Source organism: Dendrobates tinctorius, unplaced genomic scaffold (assembly GCF_039654945.1).
Source record: "Dendrobates tinctorius isolate UK_male_01 unplaced genomic scaffold, ASM3965494v1 ptg000254l, whole genome shotgun sequence".
Lineage (NCBI taxonomy): Eukaryota > Metazoa > Chordata > Amphibia > Anura > Dendrobatidae > Dendrobates > Dendrobates tinctorius.
Genome location: NW_027361921.1, coordinates 1,550,965 through 1,577,690, shown reverse-complemented (window position 1 = coordinate 1,577,690; position 26,726 = coordinate 1,550,965). Strand labels below are relative to the sequence as shown.

Genomic DNA, 26,726 nt, shown 5'->3' with positions numbered 1-26,726 from the left:
GTTTTCAGAAAAAGCAGAAAAATAAATATTCATCTACGGAACATGTGGTGCTGTGGCTTAGTTGGTTAAAGCACCTGTCTTGTAAACAGGAGATCCTGAGTTCAACTCTCAGCAGTACCTTGTTTTTGTCTTCTCAAGAATAAGCTTCCTATCTTAAAGCAGGTGTTTTACCTGTGTGCAAACTCAAATTTGCCATTGTTCCAGCCCTACTGATAGTGCAATTGTGAGATTAAGAATCTCATCTAAATGCTGAAAAGGAAGTAAGATTGCTTCAAGCTTGACAACTTAACCAACTTAACCAAGATGCTACATCTTCTCAAGAATAAGCTTCCTATCTTAAAGCAGGTGTGTTTTACCTGTGTGCAAACTCAAATTTGCCATTGTTCCAGCCCTACTGATAGTGCAATTGTGAGATTAAGAATCTCATCTAAATGCTGAAAAGGAAGTAAGATTGCTTCAAGCTTGACAACTTAACCAATGGATTTTATTTTGAAATGCCTCCACTTTCCGCACCTGACTCTCTAAGCAGTCTTTCCAATATATCACATCTTTTTGTGATGTAGACAAGTTGGTCAAAGAGCCTGTTAAGTAAACAGAAAATCTTGATTTCGATTGTCAGCAGTGCTTTCCTTTCTTCATGTCAGTTTGGGGCTGATAGCCGAAAAAGAGGACTTTCACTTTTGTTTGACATCAAACATGTCTTTCCCAAAGCACTAATAAAGTGTAATTGAGAGAAAAAAACTTTCTGCTTTTGAAATGCTCTAAAAGGAATTAGATGAAATAAGTTTCTTTAGAGAATATAGGATGGCTTCAAGCATTACAAATTAAAACCAGTGGAATTTGAGTAAAAAAAAAAATTTTGCTTTTGAAATGCTCTAAAAGGAATCAGATGAAATAACTTTCTTTAGAGAATATAGGATGGGCTCAAGCATTACAAATTAAAACCAGTGGAATTACACATTAGATGCTACAAATTTTCATAGCAGTTTTCAGAAAAAGCAGAAAAATAAATATTCACCTACGGAACATGTGGTTCTGTGGCTTAGTTGGTTAAAGCTCCTGTCTTGTAAACAAGAGATCCTGAGTTCAACTCTCAGCAGTACCTTGTTTTTGTCTTCTCAAGAATAAGCTTCCTATCTTAAAGCAGGTGTTTTACCTGTGTGCAAACTCAAATTTGCCATTGTTCCAGCCCTACTGATAGTGCAATTGTGAGATTAAGAATCTCATCTAAATGCTGAAAAGGAAGTAAGATTGCTTCAAGCTTGACAACTTAACCAACTTAACCAAGATGCTACATCTTCTCAAGAATAAGCTTCCTATCTTAAAGCAGGTGTGTTTTACCTGTGTGCAAACTCAAATTTGCCATTGTTCCAGCCCTACTGATAGTGCAATTGTGAGATTAAGAATCTCATCTAAATGCTGAAAAGGAAGTAAGATTGCTTCAAGCTTGACAACTTAACCAATGGATTTTATTTTGAAATGCCTCCACTTTCCGCACCTGACTCTCTAAGCAGTCTTTCCAATACATCACATCTTTTTGTGATGTAGACAAGTTGGTCAAAGAGCCTGTTTAGTAAACAGAAAATCTTGATTTCGAATGTCAGCAGTACTTTCCTTTCTTCATGTCAGTTTGGGGCTGATAGCCGAAAAAGAGGACTTTCACTTTTGTTTGACATCAAACATGTCTTTCCCAAAGCACTAATAAAGTGTAATTGAGAGAAAAAAACTTTCTGCTTTTGAAATGCTCTAAAAGGAATTAGATGAAATAAGTTTCTTTAGAGAATATAGGATGGCTTCAAGCATTACAAATTAAAACCAGTGGAATTTGAGTAAAAAAAAAAATTTTGCTTTGGAAATGCTCTAAAAGGAATCAGATGAAATAACTTTCTTTAGAGAATATAGGATGGGCTCAAGCTTTACAAATTAAAACCAGTGGAATTACACATTAGATGCTACAAATTTTCATAGCAGTTTTCGGAAAAAGCAGAATAATAAATATTCACCTATGGAAAATGTGGTGCTGTGGCTTAGTTGGTTAAAGCGGCTGTCTTGTAAACAGGAGATCCTGAGTTCAACTCTCAGCAGTACCTTGTTTTTGTCTTCTCAAGAACAAGCTTCCTATCTTAAAGCAGGTGTTTTACCTGTGTGCAAACTCAAATTTGCCATTGTTCCAGCCCTACTGATAGTGCAATTGTGAGATTAAGAATCTCATCTAAATGCTGAAAAGGAAGTAAGATTGCTTCAAGCTTGACAACTTAACCAATGGATTTTATTTTGAAATGCCTCCACTTTCCGCACCTGACTCTCTAAGCAGCCTTTCCAATATATCACATCTTTTTGTGATGTAGACAAGTTGGTCAAAGAGCCTGTTTAGTAAACAGAAAATCTTGATTTCGAATGTCAGCAGCGCTTTCCTTTCTTCATGTCAGTTTGGGGCTGTTAGCCGAAAAAGAGGACTTTCACTTTTGTTTGACATCAAACATATCTTTCCCAAAGCACTAATAAAGTGTAATTGTCAGAAAAAAACTTTCTGCTTTTGAAATGCTCTAAAAGGAATTAGATGAAATAAGTTTCTTTAGAGAATATAGGATGGCTTCAAGCATTACAAATTAAAACCAGTGGAATTTGAGTAAAAAAAAAATTTTGCTTTTGAAATGCTCTAAAAGGAATCAGATGAAATAACTTTCTTTAGAGAATATAGGATGGGCTCAAGCATTACAAATTAAAACCAGTGGAATTACACATTAGATGCTACAAATTTTCATAGCAGTTTTCAGAAAAAGCAGAATAATAAATATTCACCTACGGAACATGTGGTGATGTGGCTTAGTTTGTTAAAGCGCCTGTCTTGTAAACAGGAGATCCTGAGTTCAACTCTCAGCAGTACCTTGTTTTCATCTTCTCAAGAATAAGCTTCCTATCTTAAAGCAGGTGTGTTTTACCTGTGTGCAAACTCAAATTTGCCATTGTTCCAGCCCTACTGATAGTGCAATTGTGAGATTAAGAATCTCATCTAAATGCTGAAAAGGAAGTAAGATTGCTTCAAGCTTGACAACTTAACCAATGGATTTTATTTTGAAATGCCTCCACTTTCCGCACCTGACTCTCTAAGCAGTCTTTCCAATATATCACATCTTTTTGTGATGTAGACAAGTTGGTCAAAGAGCCTGTTTAGTAAACAGAAAATCTTGATTTCTAATGTCAGCAGTGCTTTCCTTTCTTCATGTCAGTTTGGGGCTGTTAGCCGAAAAAGAGGACTTTCACTTTTGTTTGACATCAAACATGTCTTTCCCAAAGCACTAATAAAGTGTAATTGAGAGAAAAAAAACTTTCTGCTTTTGAAATGCTCTAAAAGGAATTAGATGAAATAAGTTTCTTTAGAGAATATAGGATGGCTTCAAGCATTACAAATTAAAACCAGTGGAATTTGAGTAAAAAAAAAAATTTTGCTTTTGAAATGCTCTAAAAGGAATCAGATGAAATAACTTTCTTTAGAGAATATAGGATGGGCTCAAGCATTACAAATTAAAACCAGTGGAATTACACATTAGATGCTACAAATTTTCATAGCAGTTTTCAGAAAAAGCAGAAAAATAAATATTCACCTACGGAACATGTGGTGCTGTGGCTTAGTTGGTTAAAGCACCTGTCTTGTAAACAGGAGATCCTGAGTTCAACTCTCAGCAGTACCTTGTTTTTGTCTTCTCAAGAATAAGCTTCCTATCTTAAAGCAGGTGTTTTACCTGTGTGCAAACTCAAATTTGCCATTGTTCCAGCCCTACTGATAGTGCAATTGTGAGATTAAGAATCTCATCTAAATGCTGAAAAGGAAGTAAGATTGCTTCAAGCTTGACAACTTAACCAACTTAACCAAGATGCTACATCTTCTCAAGAATAAGCTTCCTATCTTAAAGCAGGTGTGTTTTACCTGTGTGCAAACTCAAATTTGCCATTGTTCCAGCCCTACTGATAGTGCAATTGTGAGATTAAGAATCTCATCTAAATGCTGAAAAGGAAGTAAGATTGCTTCAAGCTTGACAACTTAACCAATGGATTTTATTTTGAAATGCCTCCACTTTCCGCACCTGACTCTCTAAGCAGTCTTTCCAATATATCACATCTTTTTGTGATGTAGACAAGTTGGTCAAAGAGCCTGTTAAGTAAACAGAAAATCTTGATTTCGATTGTCAGCAGTGCTTTCCTTTCTTCATGTCAGTTTGGGGCTGATAGCCGAAAAAGAGGACTTTCACTTTTGTTTGACATCAAACATGTCTTTCCCAAAGCACTAATAAAGTGTAATTGAGATAAAAAAACTTTCTGCTTTTGAAATGCTCTAAAAGGAATTAGATGAAATAAGTTTCTTTAGAGAATATAGGATGGCTTCAAGCATTACAAATTAAAACCAGTGGAATTTGAGTAAAAAAAAAAATTTTGCTTTTGAAATGCTCTAAAAGGAATCAGATGAAATAACTTTCTTTAGAGAATATAGGATGGGCTCAAGCTTTACAAATTAAAACCAGTGGAATTACACATTAGATGCTACAAATTTTCATAGCAGTTTTCGGAAAAAGCAGAATAATAAATATTCACCTATGGAAAATGTGGTGCTGTGGCTTAGTTGGTTAAAGCAGCTGTCTTGTAAACATGAGATCCTGAGTTCAACTCTCAGCAGTACCTTGTTTTTGTCTTCTCAAGAACAAGCTTCCTATCTTAAAGCAGGTGTTTTACCTGTGTGCAAACTCAAATTTGCCATTGTTCCAGCCCTACTGATAGTGCAATTGTGAGATTAAGAATCTCATCTAAATGCTGAAAAGGAAGTAAGATTGCTTCAAGCTTGACAACTTAACCAACTTAACCAAGATGCTACATCTTCTCAAGAATAAGCTTCCTATCTTAAAGCAGGTGTGTTTTACCTGTGTGCAAACTCAAATTTGCCATTGTTCCAGCCCTACTGATAGTGCAATTGTGAGATTAAGAATCTCATCTAAATGCTGAAAAGGAAGTAAGATTGCTTCAAGCTTGACAACTTAACCAATGGATTTTATTTTGAAATGCCTCCACTTTCCGCACCTGACTCTCTAAGCAGTCTTTCCAATATATCACATCTTTTTGTGATGTAGACAAGTTGGTCAAAGAGCCTGTTTAGTAAACAGAAAATCTTGATTTCTAATGTCAGCAGTGCTTTCCTTTCTTCATGTCAGTTTGGGGCTGTTAGCCGAAAAAGAGGACTTTCACTTTTGTTTGACATCAAACATGTCTTTCCCAAAGCACTAATAAAGTGTAATTGAGAGAAAAAAACTTTCTGCTTTTGAAATGCTCTAAAAGGAATTAGATGAAATAAGTTTCTTTAGAGAATATAGGATGGCTTCAAGCATTACAAATTAAAACCAGTGGAATTTGAGTAAAAAAAAAAATTTTGCTTTTGAAATGCTCTAAAAGGAATCAGATGAAATAACTTTCTTTAGAGAATATAGGATGGGCTCAAGCATTACAAATTAAAACCAGTGGAATTACACATTAGATGCTACAAATTTTCATAGCAGTTTTCAGAAAAAGCAGAAAAATAAATATTCATCTACGGAACATGTGGTGCTGTGGCTTAGTTGGTTAAAGCACCTGTCTTGTAAACAGGAGATCCTGAGTTCAACTCTCAGCAGTACCTTGTTTTTGTCTTCTCAAGAATAAGCTTCCTATCTTAAAGCAGGTGTTTTACCTGTGTGCAAACTCAAATTTGCCATTGTTCCAGCCCTACTGATAGTGCAATTGTGAGATTAAGAATCTCATCTAAATGCTGAAAAGGAAGTAAGATTGCTTCAAGCTTGACAACTTAACCAACTTAACCAAGATGCTACATCTTCTCAAGAATAAGCTTCCTATCTTAAAGCAGGTGTGTTTTACCTGTGTGCAAACTCAAATTTGCCATTGTTCCAGCCCTACTGATAGTGCAATTGTGAGATTAAGAATCTCATCTAAATGCTGAAAAGGAAGTAAGATTGCTTCAAGCTTGACAACTTAACCAATGGATTTTATTTTGAAATGCCTCCACTTTCCGCACCTGACTCTCTAAGCAGTCTTTCCAATATATCACATCTTTTTGTGATGTAGACAAGTTGGTCAAAGAGCCTGTTAAGTAAACAGAAAATCTTGATTTCGATTGTCAGCAGTGCTTTCCTTTCTTCATGTCAGTTTGGGGCTGATAGCCGAAAAAGAGGACTTTCACTTTTGTTTGACATCAAACATGTCTTTCCCAAAGCACTAATAAAGTGTAATTGAGAGAAAAAAACTTTCTGCTTTTGAAATGCTCTAAAAGGAATTAGATGAAATAAGTTTCTTTAGAGAATATAGGATGGCTTCAAGCATTACAAATTAAAACCAGTGGAATTTGAGTAAAAAAAAAAATTTTGCTTTTGAAATGCTCTAAAAGGAATCAGATGAAATAACTTTCTTTAGAGAATATAGGATGGGCTCAAGCTTTACAAATTAAAACCAGTGGAATTACACATTAGATGCTACAAATTTTCATAGCAGTTTTCGGAAAAAGCAGAATAATAAATATTCACCTATGGAAAATGTGGTGCTGTGGCTTAGTTGGTTAAAGCAGCTGTCTTGTAAACAGGAAATCCTGAGTTCAACTCTCAGCAGTACCTTGTTTTTGTCTTCTCAAGAACAAGCTTCCTATCTTAAAGCAGGTGTTTTACCTGTGTGCAAACTCAAATTTGCCATTGTTCCAGCCCTACTGATAGTGCAATTGTGAGATTAAGAATCTCATCTAAATGCTGAAAAGGAAGTAAGATTGCTTCAAGCTTGACAACTTAACCAATGGATTTTATTTTGAAATGCCTCCACTTTCCGCACCTGACTCTCTAAGCAGTCTTTCCAATATATCACATCTTTTTGTGATGTAGACAAGTTGGTCAAAGAGCCTGTTTAGTAAACAGAAAATCTTGATTTCTAATGTCAGCAGTGCTTTCCTTTCTTCATGTCAGTTTGGGGCTGTTAGCCGAAAAAGAGGACTTTCACTTTTGTTTGACATCAAACATGTCTTTCCCAAAGCACTAATAAAATGTAATTGAGAGAAAAAAAACTTTCTGCTTTTGAAATGCTCTAAAAGGAATTAGATGAAATAAGTTTCTTTAGAGAATATAGGATGGCTTCAAGCATTACAAATTAAAACCAGTGGAATTTGAGTAAAAAAAAAAATTTTGCTTTTGAAATGCTCTAAAAGGAATCAGATGAAATAACTTTCTTTAGAGAATATAGGATGGGCTCAAGCATTACAAATTAAAACCAGTGGAATTACACATTAGATGCTACAAATTTTCATAGCAGTTTTCAGAAAAAGCAGAAAAATAAATATTCACCTATGGAACATGTGGTGCTGTGGCTTAGTTGGTTAAAGCACCTGTCTTGTAAACAGGAGATCCTGAGTTCAACTCTCAGCAGTACCTTGTTTTTGTCTTCTCAAGAATAAGCTTCCTATCTTAAAGCAGGTGTTTTACCTGTGTGCAAACTCAAATTTGCCATTGTTCCAGCCCTACTGATAGTGCAATTGTGAGATTAAGAATCTCATCTAAATGCTGAAAAGGAAGTAAGATTGCTTCAAGCTTGACAACTTAACCAACTTAACCAAGATGCTACATCTTCTCAAGAATAAGCTTCCTATCTTAAAGCAGGTGTGTTTTACCTGTGTGCAAACTCAAATTTGCCATTGTTCCAGCCCTACTGATAGTGCAATTGTGAGATTAAGAATCTCATCTAAATGCTGAAAAGGAAGTAAGATTGCTTCAAGCTTGACAACTTAACCAACTTAACCAAGATGCTACATCTTCTCAAGAATAAGCTTCCTATCTTAAAGCAGGTGTGTTTTACCTGTGTGCAAACTCAAATTTGCCATTGTTCCAGCCCTACTGATAGTGCAATTGTGAGATTAAGAATCTCATCTAAATGCTGAAAAGGAAGTAAGATTGCTTCAAGCTTGACAACTTAACCAATGGATTTTATTTTGAAATGCCTCCACTTTCCGCACCTGACTCTCTAAGCAGTCTTTCCAATATATCACATCTTTTTGTGATGTAGACAAGTTGGTCAAAGAGCCTGTTTAGTAAACAGAAAATCTTGATTTCTAATGTCAGCAGTGCTTTCCTTTCTTCATGTCAGTTTGGGGCTGTTAGCCGAAAAAGAGGACTTTCACTTTTGTTTGACATCAAACATGTCTTTCCCAAAGCACTAATAAAGTGTAATTGAGAGAAAAAAACTTTCTGCTTTTGAAATGCTCTAAAAGGAATTAGATGAAATAAGTTTCTTTAGAGAATATAGGATGGCTTCAAGCATTACAAATTAAAACCAGTGGAATTTGAGTAAAAAAAAAAATTTTGCTTTTGAAATGCTCTAAAAGGAATCAGATGAAATAACTTTCTTTAGAGAATATAGGATGGGCTCAAGCATTACAAATTAAAACCAGTGGAATTACACATTAGATGCTACAAATTTTCATAGCAGTTTTCAGAAAAAGCAGAAAAATAAATATTCATCTACGGAACATGTGGTGCTGTGGCTTAGTTGGTTAAAGCACCTGTCTTGTAAACAGGAGATCCTGAGTTCAACTCTCAGCAGTACCTTGTTTTTGTCTTCTCAAGAATAAGCTTCCTATCTTAAAGCAGGTGTTTTACCTGTGTGCAAACTCAAATTTGCCATTGTTCCAGCCCTACTGATAGTGCAATTGTGAGATTAAGAATCTCATCTAAATGCTGAAAAGGAAGTAAGATTGCTTCAAGCTTGACAACTTAACCAACTTAACCAAGATGCTACATCTTCTCAAGAATAAGCTTCCTATCTTAAAGCAGGTGTGTTTTACCTGTGTGCAAACTCAAATTTGCCATTGTTCCAGCCCTACTGATAGTGCAATTGTGAGATTAAGAATCTCATCTAAATGCTGAAAAGGAAGTAAGATTGCTTCAAGCTTGACAACTTAACCAATGGATTTTATTTTGAAATGCCTCCACTTTCCGCACCTGACTCTCTAAGCAGTCTTTCCAATATATCACATCTTTTTGTGATGTAGACAAGTTGGTCAAAGAGCCTGTTAAGTAAACAGAAAATCTTGATTTCGATTGTCAGCAGTGCTTTCCTTTCTTCATGTCAGTTTGGGGCTGATAGCCGAAAAAGAGGACTTTCACTTTTGTTTGACATCAAACATGTCTTTCCCAAAGCACTAATAAAGTGTAATTGAGAGAAAAAAACTTTCTGCTTTTGAAATGCTCTAAAAGGAATTAGATGAAATAAGTTTCTTTAGAGAATATAGGATGGCTTCAAGCATTACAAATTAAAACCAGTGGAATTTGAGTAAAAAAAAAAATTTTGCTTTTGAAATGCTCTAAAAGGAATCAGATGAAATAACTTTCTTTAGAGAATATAGGATGGGCTCAAGCTTTACAAATTAAAACCAGTGGAATTACACATTAGATGCTACAAATTTTCATAGCAGTTTTCGGAAAAAGCAGAATAATAAATATTCACCTATGGAAAATGTGGTGCTGTGGCTTAGTTGGTTAAAGCAGCTGTCTTGTAAACAGGAAATCCTGAGTTCAACTCTCAGCAGTACCTTGTTTTTGTCTTCTCAAGAACAAGCTTCCTATCTTAAAGCAGGTGTTTTACCTGTGTGCAAACTCAAATTTGCCATTGTTCCAGCCCTACTGATAGTGCAATTGTGAGATTAAGAATCTCATCTAAATGCTGAAAAGGAAGTAAGATTGCTTCAAGCTTGACAACTTAACCAATGGATTTTATTTTGAAATGCCTCCACTTTCCGCACCTGACTCTCTAAGCAGTCTTTCCAATATATCACATCTTTTTGTGATGTAGACAAGTTGGTCAAAGAGCCTGTTTAGTAAACAGAAAATCTTGATTTCTAATGTCAGCAGTGCTTTCCTTTCTTCATGTCAGTTTGGGGCTGTTAGCCGAAAAAGAGGACTTTCACTTTTGTTTGACATCAAACATGTCTTTCCCAAAGCACTAATAAAATGTAATTGAGAGAAAAAAAACTTTCTGCTTTTGAAATGCTCTAAAAGGAATTAGATGAAATAAGTTTCTTTAGAGAATATAGGATGGCTTCAAGCATTACAAATTAAAACCAGTGGAATTTGAGTAAAAAAAAAAATTTTGCTTTTGAAATGCTCTAAAAGGAATCAGATGAAATAACTTTCTTTAGAGAATATAGGATGGGCTCAAGCATTACAAATTAAAACCAGTGGAATTACACATTAGATGCTACAAATTTTCATAGCAGTTTTCAGAAAAAGCAGAAAAATAAATATTCACCTATGGAACATGTGGTGCTGTGGCTTAGTTGGTTAAAGCACCTGTCTTGTAAACAGGAGATCCTGAGTTCAACTCTCAGCAGTACCTTGTTTTTGTCTTCTCAAGAATAAGCTTCCTATCTTAAAGCAGGTGTTTTACCTGTGTGCAAACTCAAATTTGCCATTGTTCCAGCCCTACTGATAGTGCAATTGTGAGATTAAGAATCTCATCTAAATGCTGAAAAGGAAGTAAGATTGCTTCAAGCTTGACAACTTAACCAACTTAACCAAGATGCTACATCTTCTCAAGAATAAGCTTCCTATCTTAAAGCAGGTGTGTTTTACCTGTGTGCAAACTCAAATTTGCCATTGTTCCAGCCCTACTGATAGTGCAATTGTGAGATTAAGAATCTCATCTAAATGCTGAAAAGGAAGTAAGATTGCTTCAAGCTTGACAACTTAACCAATGGATTTTATTTTGAAATGCCTCCACTTTCCGCACCTGACTCTCTAAGCAGTCTTTCCAATATATCACATCTTTTTGTGATGTAGACAAGTTGGTCAAAGAGCCTGTTAAGTAAACAGAAAATCTTGATTTCGATTGTCAGCAGTGCTTTCCTTTCTTCATGTCAGTTTGGGGCTGATAGCCGAAAAAGAGGACTTTCACTTTTGTTTGACATCAAACATGTCTTTCCCAAAGCACTAATAAAGTGTAATTGAGAGAAAAAAACTTTCTGCTTTTGAAATGCTCTAAAAGGAATTAGATGAAATAAGTTTCTTTAGAGAATATAGGATGGCTTCAAGCATTACAAATTAAAACCAGTGGAATTTGAGTAAAAAAAAAAATTTTGCTTTTGAAATGCTCTAAAAGGAATCAGATGAAATAACTTTCTTTAGAGAATATAGGATGGGCTCAAGCTTTACAAATTAAAACCAGTGGAATTACACATTAGATGCTACAAATTTTCATAGCAGTTTTCGGAAAAAGCAGAATAATAAATATTCACCTATGGAAAATGTGGTGCTGTGGCTTAGTTGGTTAAAGCACCTGTCTTGTAAACAGGAGATCCTGAGTTCAACTCTCAGCAGTACCTTGTTTTTGTCTTCTCAAGAACAAGCTTCCTATCTTAAAGCAGGTGTTTTACCTGTGTGCAAACTCAAATTTGCCATTGTTCCAGCCCTACTGATAGTGCAATTGTGAGATTAAGAATCTCATCTAAATGCTGAAAAGGAAGTAAGATTGCTTCAAGCTTGACAACTTAACCAACTTAACCAAGATGCTACATCTTCTCAAGAATAAGCTTCCTATCTTAAAGCAGGTGTGTTTTACCTGTGTGCAAACTCAAATTTGCCATTGTTCCAGCCCTACTGATAGTGCAATTGTGAGATTAAGAATCTCATCTAAATGCTGAAAAGGAAGTAAGATTGCTTCAAGCTTGACAACTTAACCAATGGATTTTATTTTGAAATGCCTCCACTTTCCGCACCTGACTCTCTAAGCAGTCTTTCCAATATATCACATCTTTTTGTGATGTAGACAAGTTGGTCAAAGAGCCTGTTAAGTAAACAGAAAATCTTGATTTCGATTGTCAGCAGTGCTTTCCTTTCTTCATGTCAGTTTGGGGCTGATAGCCGAAAAAGAGGACTTTCACTTTTGTTTGACATCAAACATGTCTTTCCCAAAGCACTAATAAAGTGTAATTGAGAGAAAAAAACTTTCTGCTTTTGAAATGCTCTAAAAGGAATTAGATGAAATAAGTTTCTTTAGAGAATATAGGATGGCTTCAAGCATTACAAATTAAAACCAGTGGAATTTGAGTAAAAAAAAAAATTTTGCTTTTGAAATGCTCTAAAAGGAATCAGATGAAATAACTTTCTTTAGAGAATATAGGATGGGCTCAAGCTTTACAAATTAAAACCAGTGGAATTACACATTAGATGCTACAAATTTTCATAGCAGTTTTCGGAAAAAGCAGAATAATAAATATTCACCTATGGAAAATGTGGTGCTGTGGCTTAGTTGGTTAAAGCGGCTGTCTTGTAAACAGGAGATCCTGAGTTCAACTCTCAGCAGTACCTTGTTTTTGTCTTCTCAAGAACAAGCTTCCTATCTTAAAGCAGGTGTTTTACCTGTGTGCAAACTCAAATTTGCCATTGTTCCAGCCCTACTGATAGTGCAATTGTGAGATTAAGAATCTCATCTAAATGCTGAAAAGGAAGTAAGATTGCTTCAAGCTTGACAACTTAACCAATGGATTTTATTTTGAAATGCCTCCACTTTCCGCACCTGACTCTCTAAGCAGTCTTTCCAATATATCACATCTTTTTGTGATGTAGACAAGTTGGTCAAAGAGCCTGTTTAGTAAACAGAAAATCTTGATTTCGAATGTCAGCAGCGCTTTCCTTTCTTCATGTCAGTTTGGGGCTGTTAGCCGAAAAAGAGGACTTTCACTTTTGTTTGACATCAAACATATCTTTCCCAAAGCACTAATAAAGTGTAATTGAGAGAAAAAAACTTTCTGCTTTTGAAATGCTCTAAAAGGAATTAGATGAAATAAGTTTCTTTAGAGAATATAGGATGGCTTCAAGCATTACAAATTAAAACCAGTGGAATTTGAGTAAAAAAAAAATTTTGCTTTTGAAATGCTCTAAAAGGAATCAGATGAAATAACTTTCTTTAGAGAATATAGGATGGGCTCAAGCATTACAAATTAAAACCAGTGGAATTACACATTAGATGCTACAAATTTTCATAGCAGTTTTCAGAAAAAGCAGAAAAATAAATATTCACCTACGGAACATGTGGTGCTGTGGCTTAGTTGGTTAAAGCACCTGTCTTGTAAACAGGAGATCCTGAGTTCAACTCTCAGCAGTACCTTGTTTTTGTCTTCTCAAGAATAAGCTTCCTATCTTAAAGCAGGTGTTTTACCTGTGTGCAAACTCAAATTTGCCATTGTTCCAGCCCTACTGATAGTGCAATTGTGAGATTAAGAATCTCATCTAAATGCTGAAAAGGAAGTAAGATTGCTTCAAGCTTGACAACTTAACCAACTTAACCAAGATGCTACATCTTCTCAAGAATAAGCTTCCTATCTTAAAGCAGGTGTTTTTTACCTGTGTGCAAACTCAAATTTGCCATTGTTCCAGCCCTACTGATAGTGCAATTGTGAGATTAAGAATCTCATCTAAATGCTGAAAAGGAAGTAAGATTGCTTCAAGCTTGACAACTTAACCAATGGATTTTATTTTGAAATGCCTCCACTTTCCGCACCTGACTCTCTAAGCAGTCTTTCCAATATATCACATCTTTTTGTGATGTAGACAAGTTGGTCAAAGAGCCTGTTAAGTAAACAGAAAATCTTGATTTCGATTGTCAGCAGTGCTTTCCTTTCTTCATGTCAGTTTGGGGCTGATAGCCGAAAAAGAGGACTTTCACTTTTGTTTGACATCAAACATGTCTTTCCCAAAGCACTAATAAAGTGTAATTGAGAGAAAAAAACTTTCTGCTTTTGAAATGCTCTAAAAGGAATTAGATGAAATAAGTTTCTTTAGAGAATATAGGATGGCTTCAAGCATTACAAATTAAAACCAGTGGAATTTGAGTAAAAAAAAAAATTTTGCTTTTGAAATGCTCTAAAAGGAATCAGATGAAATAACTTTCTTTAGAGAATATAGGATGGGCTCAAGCTTTACAAATTAAAACCAGTGGAATTACACATTAGATGCTACAAATTTTCATAGCAGTTTTCGGAAAAAGCAGAATAATAAATATTCACCTATGGAACATGTGGTGCTGTGGCTTAGTTGGTTAAAGCGCCTGTCTTGTAAACAGGAGATCCTGAGTTCAACTCTCAGCAGTACCTTGTTTTCGTCTTCTCAAGAATAAGCTTCCTATCTTAAAGCAGGTGTGTTTTACCTGTGTGCAAACTCAAATTTGCCATTTTTCCAGCCCTACTGATAGTGCATTTGTGAGATTAAGAATCTCATCTAAATGCTGAAAAGGAAGTAAGATTGCTTCAAGCTTGACAACTTAACCAATGGATTTTATTTTGAAATGCCTCCACTTTCCGCACCTGACTCTCTAAGCAGTCTTTCCAATATATCACATCTTTTTGTGATGTAGACAAGTTGGTCAAAGAGCCTGTTAAGTAAACAGAAAATCTTGATTTCGATTGTCAGCAGTGCTTTCCTTTCTTCATGTCAGTTTGGGGCTGATAGCCGAAAAAGAGGACTTTCACTTTTGTTTGACATCAAACTTGTCTTTCCCAAAGCACTAATAAAGTGTAATTGAGAGAAAAAAACTTTCTGCTTTTGAAATGCTCTAAAAGGAATTAGATGAAATAAGTTTCTTTAGAGAATATAGGATGGCTTCAAGCATTACAAATTAAAACCAGTGGAATTTGAGTAAAAAAAAAAATTTTGCTTTTGAAATGCTCTAAAAGGAATCAGATGAAATAACTTTCTTTAGAGAATATAGGATGGGCTCAAGCTTTACAAATTAAAACCAGTGGAATTACACATTAGATGCTACAAATTTTCATAGCAGTTTTCAGAAAAAGCAGAAAAATAAATATTCACCTACGGAACATGTGGTGCTGTGGCTTAGTTGGTTAAAGCACCTGTCTTGTAAACAGGAGATCCTGAGTTCAACTCTCAGCAGTACCTTGTTTTTGTCTTCTCAAGAATAAGCTTCCTATCTTAAAGCAGGTGTTTTACCTGTGTGCAAACTCAAATTTGCCATTGTTCCAGCCCTACTGATAGTGCAATTGTGAGATTAAGAATCTCATCTAAATGCTGAAAAGGAAGTAAGATTGCTTCAAGCTTGACAACTTAACCAACTTAACCAAGATGCTACATCTTCTCAAGAATAAGCTTCCTATCTTAAAGCAGGTGTTTTTTACCTGTGTGCAAACTCAAATTTGCCATTGTTCCAGCCCTACTGATAGTGCAATTGTGAGATTAAGAATCTCATCTAAATGCTGAAAAGGAAGTAAGATTGCTTCAAGCTTGACAACTTAACCAATGGATTTTATTTTGAAATGCCTCCACTTTCCGCACCTGACTCTCTAAGCAGTCTTTCCAATATATCACATCTTTTTGTGATGTAGACAAGTTGGTCAAAGAGCCTGTTAAGTAAACAGAAAATCTTGATTTCGATTGTCAGCAGTGCTTTCCTTTCTTCATGTCAGTTTGGGGCTGATAGCCGAAAAAGAGGACTTTCACTTTTGTTTGACATCAAACATGTCTTTCCCAAAGCACTAATAAAGTGTAATTGAGAGAAAAAAACTTTCTGCTTTTGAAATGCTCTAAAAGGAATTAGATGAAATAAGTTTCTTTAGAGAATATAGGATGGCTTCAAGCATTACAAATTAAAACCAGTGGAATTTGAGTAAAAAAAAAAATTTTGCTTTTGAAATGCTCTAAAAGGAATCAGATGAAATAACTTTCTTTAGAGAATATAGGATGGGCTCAAGCTTTACAAATTAAAACCAGTGGAATTACACATTAGATGCTACAAATTTTCATAGCAGTTTTCGGAAAAAGCAGAATAATAAATATTCACCTATGGAACATGTGGTGCTGTGGCTTAGTTGGTTAAAGCGCCTGTCTTGTAAACAGGAGATCCTGAGTTCAACTCTCAGCAGTACCTTGTTTTCGTCTTCTCAAGAATAAGCTTCCTATCTTAAAGCAGGTGTGTTTTACCTGTGTGCAAACTCAAATTTGCCATTTTTCCAGCCCTACTGATAGTGCATTTGTGAGATTAAGAATCTCATCTAAATGCTGAAAAGGAAGTAAGATTGCTTCAAGCTTGACAACTTAACCAATGGATTTTATTTTGAAATGCCTCCACTTTCCGCACCTGACTCTCTAAGCAGTCTTTCCAATATATCACATCTTTTTGTGATGTAGACAAGTTGGTCAAAGAGCCTGTTTAGTAAACAGAAAATCTTGATTTCGAATGTCAGCAGCGCTTTCCTTTCTTCATGTCAGTTTGGGGCTGTTAGCCGAAAAAGAGGACTTTCACTTTTGTTTGACATCAAACATATCTTTCCCAAAGCACTAATAAAGTGTAATTGAGAGAAAAAAACTTTCTGCTTTTGAAATGCTCTAAAAGGAATTAGATGAAATAAGTTTCTTTAGAGAATATAGGATGGCTTCAAGCATTACAAATTAAAACCAGTGAAATTTGAGTAAAAAAAAAATTTTGCTTTTGAAATGCTCTAAAAGGAATCAGATGAAATAACTTTCTTTAGAGAATATAGGATGGGCTCAAGCATTACAAATTAAAACCAGTGGAATTACACATTAGATGCTACAAATTTTCATAGCAGTTTTCGGAAAAAGCAGAATAATAAATATTCACCTATGGAACATGTGGTGCTGTGGCTTAGTTGGTTAAAGCGCCTGTCTTGTAAACAGGAGATCCTGAGTTCAACTCTCAGCAGTACCTTGTTTTTGTCTTCTCAAGAATAAGCTTCCTATCTTAAAGCTGGTGTTTTACCTGTGTGCAAACTCAAATTTGCCATTGTTCCAGCCCTACTGATAGTGCAATTGTCAGATTAAGAATCTCATCTAAATGCTGAAAAGGAAGTAAGATTGCTTCAAGCTTGACAACTTAAAAAAATGGATTTTATTTTGAAATGCCTCCACTTTCCGCATCTGACTCTCTAAGCAGTCTTTCCAATATATCACATCTTTTTGTGATGTAGACAAGTTGGTCAAAGAGCCTGTTTAGTAAACAGAAAATCTTGATTTCGAATGTCAGCAGTGCTTTCCTTTCTTCATGTCAGTTTGGGGCTGTTAGCCGAAAAAGAGGACTTTCACTTTTGTTTGACATCAAACATGTCTTTCCCAAAGCACTAATAAAGTGTAATTGAGAGAAAAAAACTTTCTGCTTTTGAAATGCTCTAAAAGGAATTAGATGAAATAAGTTTCTTTAGAGAATATAGGATGGCTTCAAGCATTACAAATTAAAACCAGTGGAATTTGAGAAAAAAAAATTTTTTGCTTTTGAAATGCTCTAAAAGGAATCAGATGAAATAACTTTCTTTAGAGAATATAGGATGGGCTCAAGCATTACAAATTAAAACCAGTGGAATTACACATTAGATGCTACAAATTTTCATAGCAGTTTTCGGAAAAAGCAGAATAATAAATATTCACCTACGGAACATGTGGTGCTGTGGCTTAGTTGGTTAAAGCGCCTTTCTTGTAAACAGGACATCCTGAGTTCAACTCTCAGCAGTACCTTGTTTTTGTCTTCTCAAGAATAAGCTTCCTATCTTAAAGCAGGTGTTTTACCTGTGTGCAAACTCAAATTTGCCATTGTTCCAGCCCTACTGATAGTGCAATTGTGAGATTAAGAATCTCATCTAAATGCTGAAAAGGAAGTAAGATTGCTTCAAGCTTGACAACTTAACCAACTTAACCAAGATGCTACATCTTCTCAAGAATAAGCTTCCTATCTTAAAGCAGGTGTGTTTTACCTGTGTGCAAACTCAAATTTGCCATTGTTCCAGCCCTACTGATAGTGCAATTGTGAGATTAAGAATCTCATCTAAATGCTGAAAAGGAAGTAAGATTGCTTCAAGCTTGACAACTTAACCAATGGATTTTATTTTGAAATGCCTCCACTTTCCGCACCTGACTCTCTAAGCAGTCTTTCCAATATATCACATCTTTTTGTGATGTAGACAAGTTGGTCAAAGAGCCTGTTTAGTAAACAGAAAATCTTGATTTCGAATGTCAGCAGTGCTTTCCTTTCTTCATGTCAGTTTGGGGCTGTTAGCCGAAAAAGAGGACTTTCACTTTTGTTTGACATCAAACATGTCTTTCCCAAAGCACTAATAAAGTGTAATTGAGAGAAAAAAACTTTCTGCTTTTGAAATGCTCTAAAAGGAATTAGATGAAATAAGTTTCTTTAGAGAATATAGGATGGCTTCAAGCATTACAAATTAAAACCAGTGGAATTTGAGTAAAAAAAAAAATTTTGCTTTTGAAATGCTCTAAAAGGAATCAGATGAAATAACTTTCTTTAGAGAATATAGGATGGGCTCAAGCTTTACAAATTAAAACCAGTGGAATTACACATTAGATGCTACAAATTTTCATAGCAGTTTTCGGAAAAAGCAGAATAATAAATATTCACCTATGGAAAATGTGGTGCTGTGGCTTAGTTGGTTAAAGCGGCTGTCTTGTAAACAGGAGATCCTGAGTTCAACTCTCAGCAGTACCTTGTTTTTGTCTTCTCAAGAACAAGCTTCCTATCTTAAAGCAGGTGTTTTACCTGTGTGCAAACTCAAATTTGCCATTGTTCCAGCCCTACTGATAGTGCAATTGTGAGATTAAGAATCTCATCTAAATGCTGAAAAGGAAGTAAGATTGCTTCAAGCTTGACAACTTAACCAACTTAACCAAGATGCTACATCTTCTCAAGAATAAGCTTCCTATCTTAAAGCAGGTGTGTTTTACCTGTGTGCAAACTCAAATTTGCCATTGTTCCAGCCCTACTGATAGTGCAATTGTGAGATTAAGAATCTCATCTAAATGCTGAAAAGGAAGTAAGATTGCTTCAAGCTTGACAACTTAACCAATGGATTTTATTTTGAAATGCCTCCACTTTCCGCACCTGACTCTCTAAGCAGTCTTTCCAATATATCACATCTTTTTGTGATGTAGACAAGTTGGTCAAAGAGCCTGTTTAGTAAACAGAAAATCTTGATTTCTAATGTCAGCAGTGCTTTCCTTTCTTCATGTCAGTTTGGGGCTGTTAGCCGAAAAAGAGGACTTTCACTTTTGTTTGACATCAAACATGTCTTTCCCAAAGCACTAATAAAGTGTAATTGAGAGAAAAAAACTTTCTGCTTTTGAAATGCTCTAAAAGGAATTAGATGAAATAAGTTTCTTTAGAGAATATAGGATGGCTTCAAGCATTACAAATTAAAACCAGTGGAATTTGAGTAAAAAAAAAAATTTTGCTTTTGAAATGCTCTAAAAGGAATCAGATGAAATAACTTTCTTTAGAGAATATAGGATGGGCTCAAGCATTACAAATTAAAACCAGTGGAATTACACATTAGATGCTACAAATTTTCATAGCAGTTTTCAGAAAAAGCAGAAAAATAAATATTCACCTACGGAACATGTGGTGCTGTGGCTTAGTTGGTTAAAGCACCTGTCTTGTAAACAGGAGATCCTGAGTTCAACTCTCAGCAGTACCTTGTTTTTGTCTTCTCAAGAATAAGCTTCCTATCTTAAAGCAGGTGTTTTACCTGTGTGCAAACTCAAATTTGCCATTGTTCCAGCCCTACTGATAGTGCAATTGTGAGATTAAGAATCTCATCTAAATGCTGAAAAGGAAGTAAGATTGCTTCAAGCTTGACAACTTAACCAACTTAACCAAGATGCTACATCTTCTCAAGAATAAGCTTCCTATCTTAAAGCAGGTGTGTTTTACCTGTGTGCAAACTCAAATTTGCCATTGTTCCAGCCCTACTGATAGTGCAATTGTGAGATTAAGAATCTCATCTAAATGCTGAAAAGGAAGTAAGATTGCTTCAAGCTTGACAACTTAACCAATGGATTTTATTTTGAAATGCCTCCACTTTCCGCACCTGACTCTCTAAGCAGTCTTTCCAATATATCACATCTTTTTGTGATGTAGACAAGTTGGTCAAAGAGCCTGTTAAGTAAACAGAAAATCTTGATTTCGATTGTCAGCAGTGCTTTCCTTTCTTCATGTCAGTTTGGGGCTGATAGCCGAAAAAGAGGACTTTCACTTTTGTTTGACATCAAACATGTCTTTCCCAAAGCACTAATAAAGTGTAATTGAGAGAAAAAAACTTTCTGCTTTTGAAATGCTCTAAAAGGAATTAGATGAAATAAGTTTCTTTAGAGAATATAGGATGGCTTCAAGCATTACAAATTAAAACCAGTGGAATTTGAGTAAAAAAAAAAATTTTGCTTTTGAAATGCTCTAAAAGGAATCAGATGAAATAACTTTCTTTAGAGAATATAGGATGGGCTCAAGCTTTACAAATTAAAACCAGTGGAATTACACATTAGATGCTACAAATTTTCATAGCAGTTTTCGGAAAAAGCAGAATAATAAATATTCACCTATGGAAAATGTGGTGCTGTGGCTTAGTTTGTTAAAGCAGCTGTCTTGTAAACAGGAAATCCTGAGTTCAACTCTCAGCAGTACCTTGTTTTTGTCTTCTCAAGAACAAGCTTCCTATCTTAAAGCAGGTGTTTTACCTGTGTGCAAACTCAAATTTGCCATTGTTCCAGCCCTACTGATAGTGCAATTGTGAGATTAAGAATCTCATCTAAATGCTGAAAAGGAAGTAAGATTGCTTCAAGCTTGACAACTTAACCAATGGATTTTATTTTGAAATGCCTCCACTTTCCGCACCTGACTCTCTAAGCAGTCTTTCCAATATATCACATCTTTTTGTGATGTAGACAAGTTGGTCAAAGAGCCTGTTTAGTAAACAGAAAATCTTGATTTCTAATGTCAGCAGTGCTTTCCTTTCTTCATGTCAGTTTGGGGCTGTTAGCCGAAAAAGAGGACTTTCACTTTTGTTTGACATCAAACATGTCTTTCCCAAAGCACTAATAAAATGTAATTGAGAGAAAAAAAACTTTCTGCTTTTGAAATGCTCTAAAAGGAATTAGATGAAATAAGTTTCTTTAGAGAATATAGGATGGCTTCAAGCATTACAAATTAAAACCAGTGGAATTTGAGTAAAAAAAAAAATTTTGCTTTTGAAATGCTCTAAAAGGAATCAGATGAAATAACTTTCTTTAGAGAATATAGGATGGGCTCAAGCATTACAAATTAAAACCAGTGGAATTACACATTAGATGCTACAAATTTTCATAGCAGTTTTCAGAAAAAGCAGAAAAATAAATATTCACCTACGGAACATGTGGTGCTGTGGCTTAGTTGGTTAAAGCACCTGTCTTGTAAACAGGAGATCCTGAGTTCAACTCTCAGCAGTACCTTGTTTTTGTCTTCTCAAGAATAAGCTTCCTATCTTAAAGCAGGTGTGTTTTACCTGTGTGCAAACTCAAATTTGCCATTGTTCCAGCCCTACTGATAGTGCAATTGTGAGATTAAGAATCTCATCTAAATGCTGAAAAGGAAGTAAGATTGCTTCAAGCTTGACAACTTAACCAATGGATTTTATTTTGAAATGCCTCCACTTTCCGCACCTGACTCTCTAAGCAGTCTTTCCAATATATCACATCTTTTTGTGATGTAGACAAGTTGGTCAAAGAGCCTGTTAAGTAAACAGAAAATCTTGATTTCGATTGTCAGCAGTGCTTTCCTTTCTTCATGTCAGTTTGGGGCTGATAGCCGAAAAAGAGGACTTTCACTTTTGTTTGACATCAAACATGTCTTTCCCAAAGCACTAATAAAGTGTAATTGAGAGAAAAAAACTTTCTGCTTTTGAAATGCTCTAAAAGGAATTAGATGAAATAAGTTTCTTTAGAGAATATAGGATGGCTTCAAGCATTACAAATTAAAACCAGTGGAATTTGAGTAAAAAAAAAATTTTGCTTTTGAAATGCTCTAAAAGGAATCAGATGAAATAACTTTCTTTAGAGAATATAGGATGGGCTCAAGCTTTACAAATTAAAACCAGTGGAATTACACATTAGATGCTACAAATTTTCATAGCAGTTTTCGGAAAAAGCAGAATAATAAATATTCACCTATGGAAAATGTGGTGCTGTGGCTTAGTTGGTTAAAGCAGCTGTCTTGTAAACAGGAGATCCTGAGTTCAACTCTCAGCAGTACCTTGTTTTTGTCTTCTCAAGAACAAGCTTCCTATCTTAAAGCAGGTGTTTTACCTGTGTGCAAACTCAAATTTGCCATTGTTCCAGCCCTACTGATAGTGCAATTGTGAGATTAAGAATCTCATCTAAATGCTGAAAAGGAAGTAAGATTGCTTCAAGCTTGACAACTTAACCAACTTAACCAAGATGCTACATCTTCTCAAGAATAAGCTTCCTATCTTAAAGCAGGTGTGTTTTACCTGTGTGCAAACTCAAATTTGCCATTGTTCCAGCCCTACTGATAGTGCAATTGTGAGATTAAGAATCTCATCTAAATGCTGAAAAGGAAGTAAGATTGCTTCAAGCTTGACAACTTAACCAATGGATTTTATTTTGAAATGCCTCCACTTTCCGCACCTGACTCTCTAAGCAGTCTTTCCAATATATCACATCTTTTTGTGATGTAGACAAGTTGGTCAAAGAGCCTGTTAAGTAAACAGAAAATCTTGATTTCGATTGTCAGCAGTGCTTTCCTTTCTTCATGTCAGTTTGGGGCTGATAGCCGAAAAAGAGGACTTTCACTTTTGTTTGACATCAAACATGTCTTTCCCAAAGCACTAATAAAGTGTAATTGAGAGAAAAAAACTTTCTGCTTTTGAAATGCTCTAAAAGGAATTAGATGAAATAAGTTTCTTTAGAGAATATAGGATGGCTTCAAGCATTACAAATTAAAACCAGTGGAATTTGAGTAAAAAAAAAAATTTTGCTTTTGAAATGCTCTAAAAGGAATCAGATGAAATAACTTTCTTTAGAGAATATAGGATGGGCTCAAGCTTTACAAATTAAAACCAGTGGAATTACACATTAGATGCTACAAATTTTCATAGCAGTTTTCGGAAAAAGCAGAATAATAAATATTCACCTATGGAAAATGTGGTGCTGTGGCTTAGTTGGTTAAAGCGGCTGTCTTGTAAACAGGAGATCCTGAGTTCAACTCTCAGCAGTACCTTGTTTTTGTCTTCTCAAGAACAAGCTTCCTATCTTAAAGCAGGTGTTTTACCTGTGTGCAAACTCAAATTTGCCATTGTTCCAGCCCTACTGATAGTGCAATTGTGAGATTAAGAATCTCATCTAAATGCTGAAAAGGAAGTAAGATTGCTTCAAGCTTGACAACTTAACCAATGGATTTTATTTTGAAATGCCTCCACTTTCCGCACCTGACTCTCTAAGCAGTCTTTCCAATATATCACATCTTTTTGTGATGTAGACAAGTTGGTCAAAGAGCCTGTTTAGTAAACAGAAAATCTTGATTTCGAATGTCAGCAGCGCTTTCCTTTCTTCATGTCAGTTTGGGGCTGTTAGCCGAAAAAGAGGACTTTCACTTTTGTTTGACATCAAACATATCTTTCCCAAAGCACTAATAAAGTGTAATTGAGAGAAAAAAACTTTCTGCTTTTGAAATGCTCTAAAAGGAATTAGATGAAATAAGTTTCTTTAGAGAATATAGGATGGCTTCAAGCATTACAAATTAAAACCAGTGGAATTTGAGTAAAAAAAAAAATTTTGCTTTTGAAATGCTCTAAAAGGAATCAGATGAAATAACTTTCTTTAGAGAATATAGGATGGGCTCAAGCATTACAAATTAAAACCAGTGGAATTACACATTAGATGCTACAAATTTTCATAGCAGTTTTCAGAAAAAGCAGAAAAATAAATATTCACCTACGGAACATGTGGTGCTGTGGCTTAGTTGGTTAAAGCACCTGTCTTGTAAACAGGAGATCCTGAGTTCAACTCTCAGCAGTACCTTGTTTTTGTCTTCTCAAGAATAAGCTTCCTATCTTAAAGCAGGTGTTTTACCTGTGTGCAAACTCAAATTTGCCATTGTTCCAGCCCTACTGATAGTGCAATTGTGAGATTAAGAATCTCATCTAAATGCTGAAAAGGAAGTAAGATTGCTTCAAGCTTGACAACTTAACCAACTTAACCAAGATGCTACATCTTCTCAAGAATAAGCTTCCTATCTTAAAGCAGGTGTTTTTTACCTGTGTGCAAACTCAAATTTGCCATTGTTCCAGCCCTACTGATAGTGCAATTGTGAGATTAAGAATCTCATCTAAATGCTGAAAAGGAAGTAAGATTGCTTCAAGCTTGACAACTTAACCAACTTAACCAAGATGCTACATCTTCTCAAGAATAAGCTTCCTATCTTAAAGCAGGTGTGTTTTACCTGTGTGCAAACTCAAATTTGCCATTGTTCCAGCCCTACTGATAGTGCAATTGTGAGATTAAGAATCTCATCTAAATGCTGAAAAGGAAGTAAGATTGCTTCAAGCTTGACAACTTAACCAATGGATTTTATTTTGAAATGCCTCCACTTTCCGCACCTGACTCTCTAAGCAGTCTTTCCAATATATCACATCTTTTTGTGATGTAGACAAGTTGGTCAAAGAGCCTGTTAAGTAAACAGAAAATCTTGATTTCGATTGTCAGCAGTGCTTTCCTTTCTTCATGTCAGTTTGGGGCTGATAGCCGAAAAAGAGGACTTTCACTTTTGTTTGACATCAAACATGTCTTTCCCAAAGCACTAATAAAGTGTAATTGAGAGAAAAAAACTTTCTGCTTTTGAAATGCTCTAAAAGGAATTAGATGAAATAAGTTTCTTTAGAGAATATAGGATGGCTTCAAGCATTACAAATTAAAACCAGTGGAATTTGAGTAAAAAAAAAATTTTGCTTTTGAAATGCTCTAAAAGGAATCAGATGAAATAACTTTCTTTAGAGAATATAGGATGGGCTCAAGCTTTACAAATTAAAACCAGTGGAATTACACATTAGATGCTACAAATTTTCATAGCAGTTTTCGGAAAAAGCAGAATAATAAATATTCACCTATGGAAAATGTGGTGCTGTGGCTTAGTTGGTTAAAGCAGCTGTCTTGTAAACAGGAGATCCTGAGTTCAACTCTCAGCAGTACCTTGTTTTTGTCTTCTCAAGAACAAGCTTCCTATCTTAAAGCAGGTGTTTTACCTGTGTGCAAACTCAAATTTGCCATTGTTCCAGCCCTACTGATAGTGCAATTGTGAGATTAAGAATCTCATCTAAATGCTGAAAAGGAAGTAAGATTGCTTCAAGCTTGACAACTTAACCAACTTAACCAAGATGCTACATCTTCTCAAGAATAAGCTTCCTATCTTAAAGCAGGTGTGTTTTACCTGTGTGCAAACTCAAATTTGCCATTGTTCCAGCCCTACTGATAGTGCAATTGTGAGATTAAGAATCTCATCTAAATGCTGAAAAGGAAGTAAGATTGCTTCAAGCTTGACAACTTAACCAATGGATTTTATTTTGAAATGCCTCCACTTTCCGCACCTGACTCTCTAAGCAGTCTTTCCAATATATCACATCTTTTTGTGATGTAGACAAGTTGGTCAAAGAGCCTGTTTAGTAAACAGAAAATCTTGATTTCTAATGTCAGCAGTGCTTTCCTTTCTTCATGTCAGTTTGGGGCTGTTAGCCGAAAAAGAGGACTTTCACTTTTGTTTGACATCAAACATGTCTTTCCCAAAGCACTAATAAAATGTAATTGAGAGAAAAAAAACTTTCTGCTTTTGAAATGCTCTAAAAGGAATTAGATGAAATAAGTTTCTTTAGAGAATATAGGATGGCTTCAAGCATTACAAATTAAAACCAGTGGAATTTGAGTAAAAAAAAAAATTTTGCTTTTGAAATGCTCTAAAAGGAATCAGATGAAATAACTTTCTTTAGAGAATATAGGATGGGCTCAAGCATTACAAATTAAAACCAGTGGAATTACACATTAGATGCTACAAATTTTCATAGCAGTTTTCAGAAAAAGCAGAAAAATAAATATTCACCTACGGAACATGTGGTGCTGTGGCTTAGTTGGTTAAAGCACCTGTCTTGTAAACAGGAGATCCTGAGTTCAACTCTCAGCAGTACCTTGTTTTTGTCTTCTCAAGAATAAGCTTCCTATCTTAAAGCAGGTGTGTTTTACCTGTGTGCAAACTCAAATTTGCCATTGTTCCAGCCCTACTGATAGTGCAATTGTGAGATTAAGAATCTCATCTAAATGCTGAAAAGGAAGTAAGATTGCTTCAAGCTTGACAACTTAACCAATGGATTTTATTTTGAAATGCCTCCACTTTCCGCACCTGACTCTCTAAGCAGTCTTTCCAATATATCACATCTTTTTGTGATGTAGACAAGTTGGTCAAAGAGCCTGTTAAGTAAACAGAAAATCTTGATTTCGATTGTCAGCAGTGCTTTCCTTTCTTCATGTCAGTTTGGGGCTGATAGCCGAAAAAGAGGACTTTCACTTTTGTTTGACATCAAACATGTCTTTCCCAAAGCACTAATAAAGTGTAATTGAGAGAAAAAAACTTTCTGCTTTTGAAATGCTCTAAAAGGAATTAGATGAAATAAGTTTCTTTAGAGAATATAGGATGGCTTCAAGCATTACAAATTAAAACCAGTGGAATTTGAGTAAAAAAAAAATTTTGCTTTTGAAATGCTCTAAAAGGAATCAGATGAAATAACTTTCTTTAGAGAATATAGGATGGGCTCAAGCTTTACAAATTAAAACCAGTGGAATTACACATTAGATGCTACAAATTTTCATAGCAGT

The 26,726-nt window shown here is 35.2% G+C and overlaps 16 non-coding genes across 16 annotated transcripts; all 16 read left to right on the top strand.

Moving 5' to 3' along the window:
• The first annotated feature begins 46 nt into the window (after positions 1–46).
• On the top strand, positions 47–120 carry TRNAT-UGU (transfer RNA threonine (anticodon UGU)). Its single transcript has one exon. It is a non-coding gene; the product is annotated as a tRNA-Thr (tRNA).
• Positions 121–3,618: 3,498 nt separating this feature from the next.
• TRNAT-UGU (transfer RNA threonine (anticodon UGU)) lies at positions 3,619–3,692 on the top strand. Its single transcript has one exon. It is a non-coding gene; the product is annotated as a tRNA-Thr (tRNA).
• Positions 3,693–5,588: 1,896 nt separating this feature from the next.
• TRNAT-UGU (transfer RNA threonine (anticodon UGU)) lies at positions 5,589–5,662 on the top strand. The gene has a single exon. It is a non-coding gene; the product is annotated as a tRNA-Thr (tRNA).
• Positions 5,663–7,374: 1,712 nt separating this feature from the next.
• Positions 7,375–7,448, top strand: TRNAT-UGU (transfer RNA threonine (anticodon UGU)). The gene has a single exon. It is a non-coding gene; the product is annotated as a tRNA-Thr (tRNA).
• Positions 7,449–8,544: 1,096 nt separating this feature from the next.
• TRNAT-UGU (transfer RNA threonine (anticodon UGU)) lies at positions 8,545–8,618 on the top strand. Its single transcript has one exon. It is a non-coding gene; the product is annotated as a tRNA-Thr (tRNA).
• Positions 8,619–10,330: 1,712 nt separating this feature from the next.
• Positions 10,331–10,404, top strand: TRNAT-UGU (transfer RNA threonine (anticodon UGU)). Its single transcript has one exon. It is a non-coding gene; the product is annotated as a tRNA-Thr (tRNA).
• Positions 10,405–11,315: 911 nt separating this feature from the next.
• On the top strand, positions 11,316–11,389 carry TRNAT-UGU (transfer RNA threonine (anticodon UGU)). The gene has a single exon. It is a non-coding gene; the product is annotated as a tRNA-Thr (tRNA).
• Positions 11,390–13,099: 1,710 nt separating this feature from the next.
• TRNAT-UGU (transfer RNA threonine (anticodon UGU)) lies at positions 13,100–13,173 on the top strand. Its single transcript has one exon. It is a non-coding gene; the product is annotated as a tRNA-Thr (tRNA).
• A 911-nt stretch (positions 13,174–14,084) lies between these two features.
• On the top strand, positions 14,085–14,158 carry TRNAT-UGU (transfer RNA threonine (anticodon UGU)). Its single transcript has one exon. It is a non-coding gene; the product is annotated as a tRNA-Thr (tRNA).
• A 728-nt stretch (positions 14,159–14,886) lies between these two features.
• On the top strand, positions 14,887–14,960 carry TRNAT-UGU (transfer RNA threonine (anticodon UGU)). Its single transcript has one exon. It is a non-coding gene; the product is annotated as a tRNA-Thr (tRNA).
• Positions 14,961–15,871: 911 nt separating this feature from the next.
• Positions 15,872–15,945, top strand: TRNAT-UGU (transfer RNA threonine (anticodon UGU)). Its single transcript has one exon. It is a non-coding gene; the product is annotated as a tRNA-Thr (tRNA).
• Positions 15,946–16,672: 727 nt separating this feature from the next.
• On the top strand, positions 16,673–16,746 carry TRNAT-UGU (transfer RNA threonine (anticodon UGU)). Its single transcript has one exon. It is a non-coding gene; the product is annotated as a tRNA-Thr (tRNA).
• A 2,696-nt stretch (positions 16,747–19,442) lies between these two features.
• TRNAT-UGU (transfer RNA threonine (anticodon UGU)) lies at positions 19,443–19,516 on the top strand. The gene has a single exon. It is a non-coding gene; the product is annotated as a tRNA-Thr (tRNA).
• Positions 19,517–21,228: 1,712 nt separating this feature from the next.
• TRNAT-UGU (transfer RNA threonine (anticodon UGU)) lies at positions 21,229–21,302 on the top strand. Its single transcript has one exon. It is a non-coding gene; the product is annotated as a tRNA-Thr (tRNA).
• Positions 21,303–23,814: 2,512 nt separating this feature from the next.
• On the top strand, positions 23,815–23,888 carry TRNAT-UGU (transfer RNA threonine (anticodon UGU)). The gene has a single exon. It is a non-coding gene; the product is annotated as a tRNA-Thr (tRNA).
• Positions 23,889–25,969: 2,081 nt separating this feature from the next.
• TRNAT-UGU (transfer RNA threonine (anticodon UGU)) lies at positions 25,970–26,043 on the top strand. The gene has a single exon. It is a non-coding gene; the product is annotated as a tRNA-Thr (tRNA).
• The last annotated feature ends 683 nt before the right edge of the window (positions 26,044–26,726 follow it).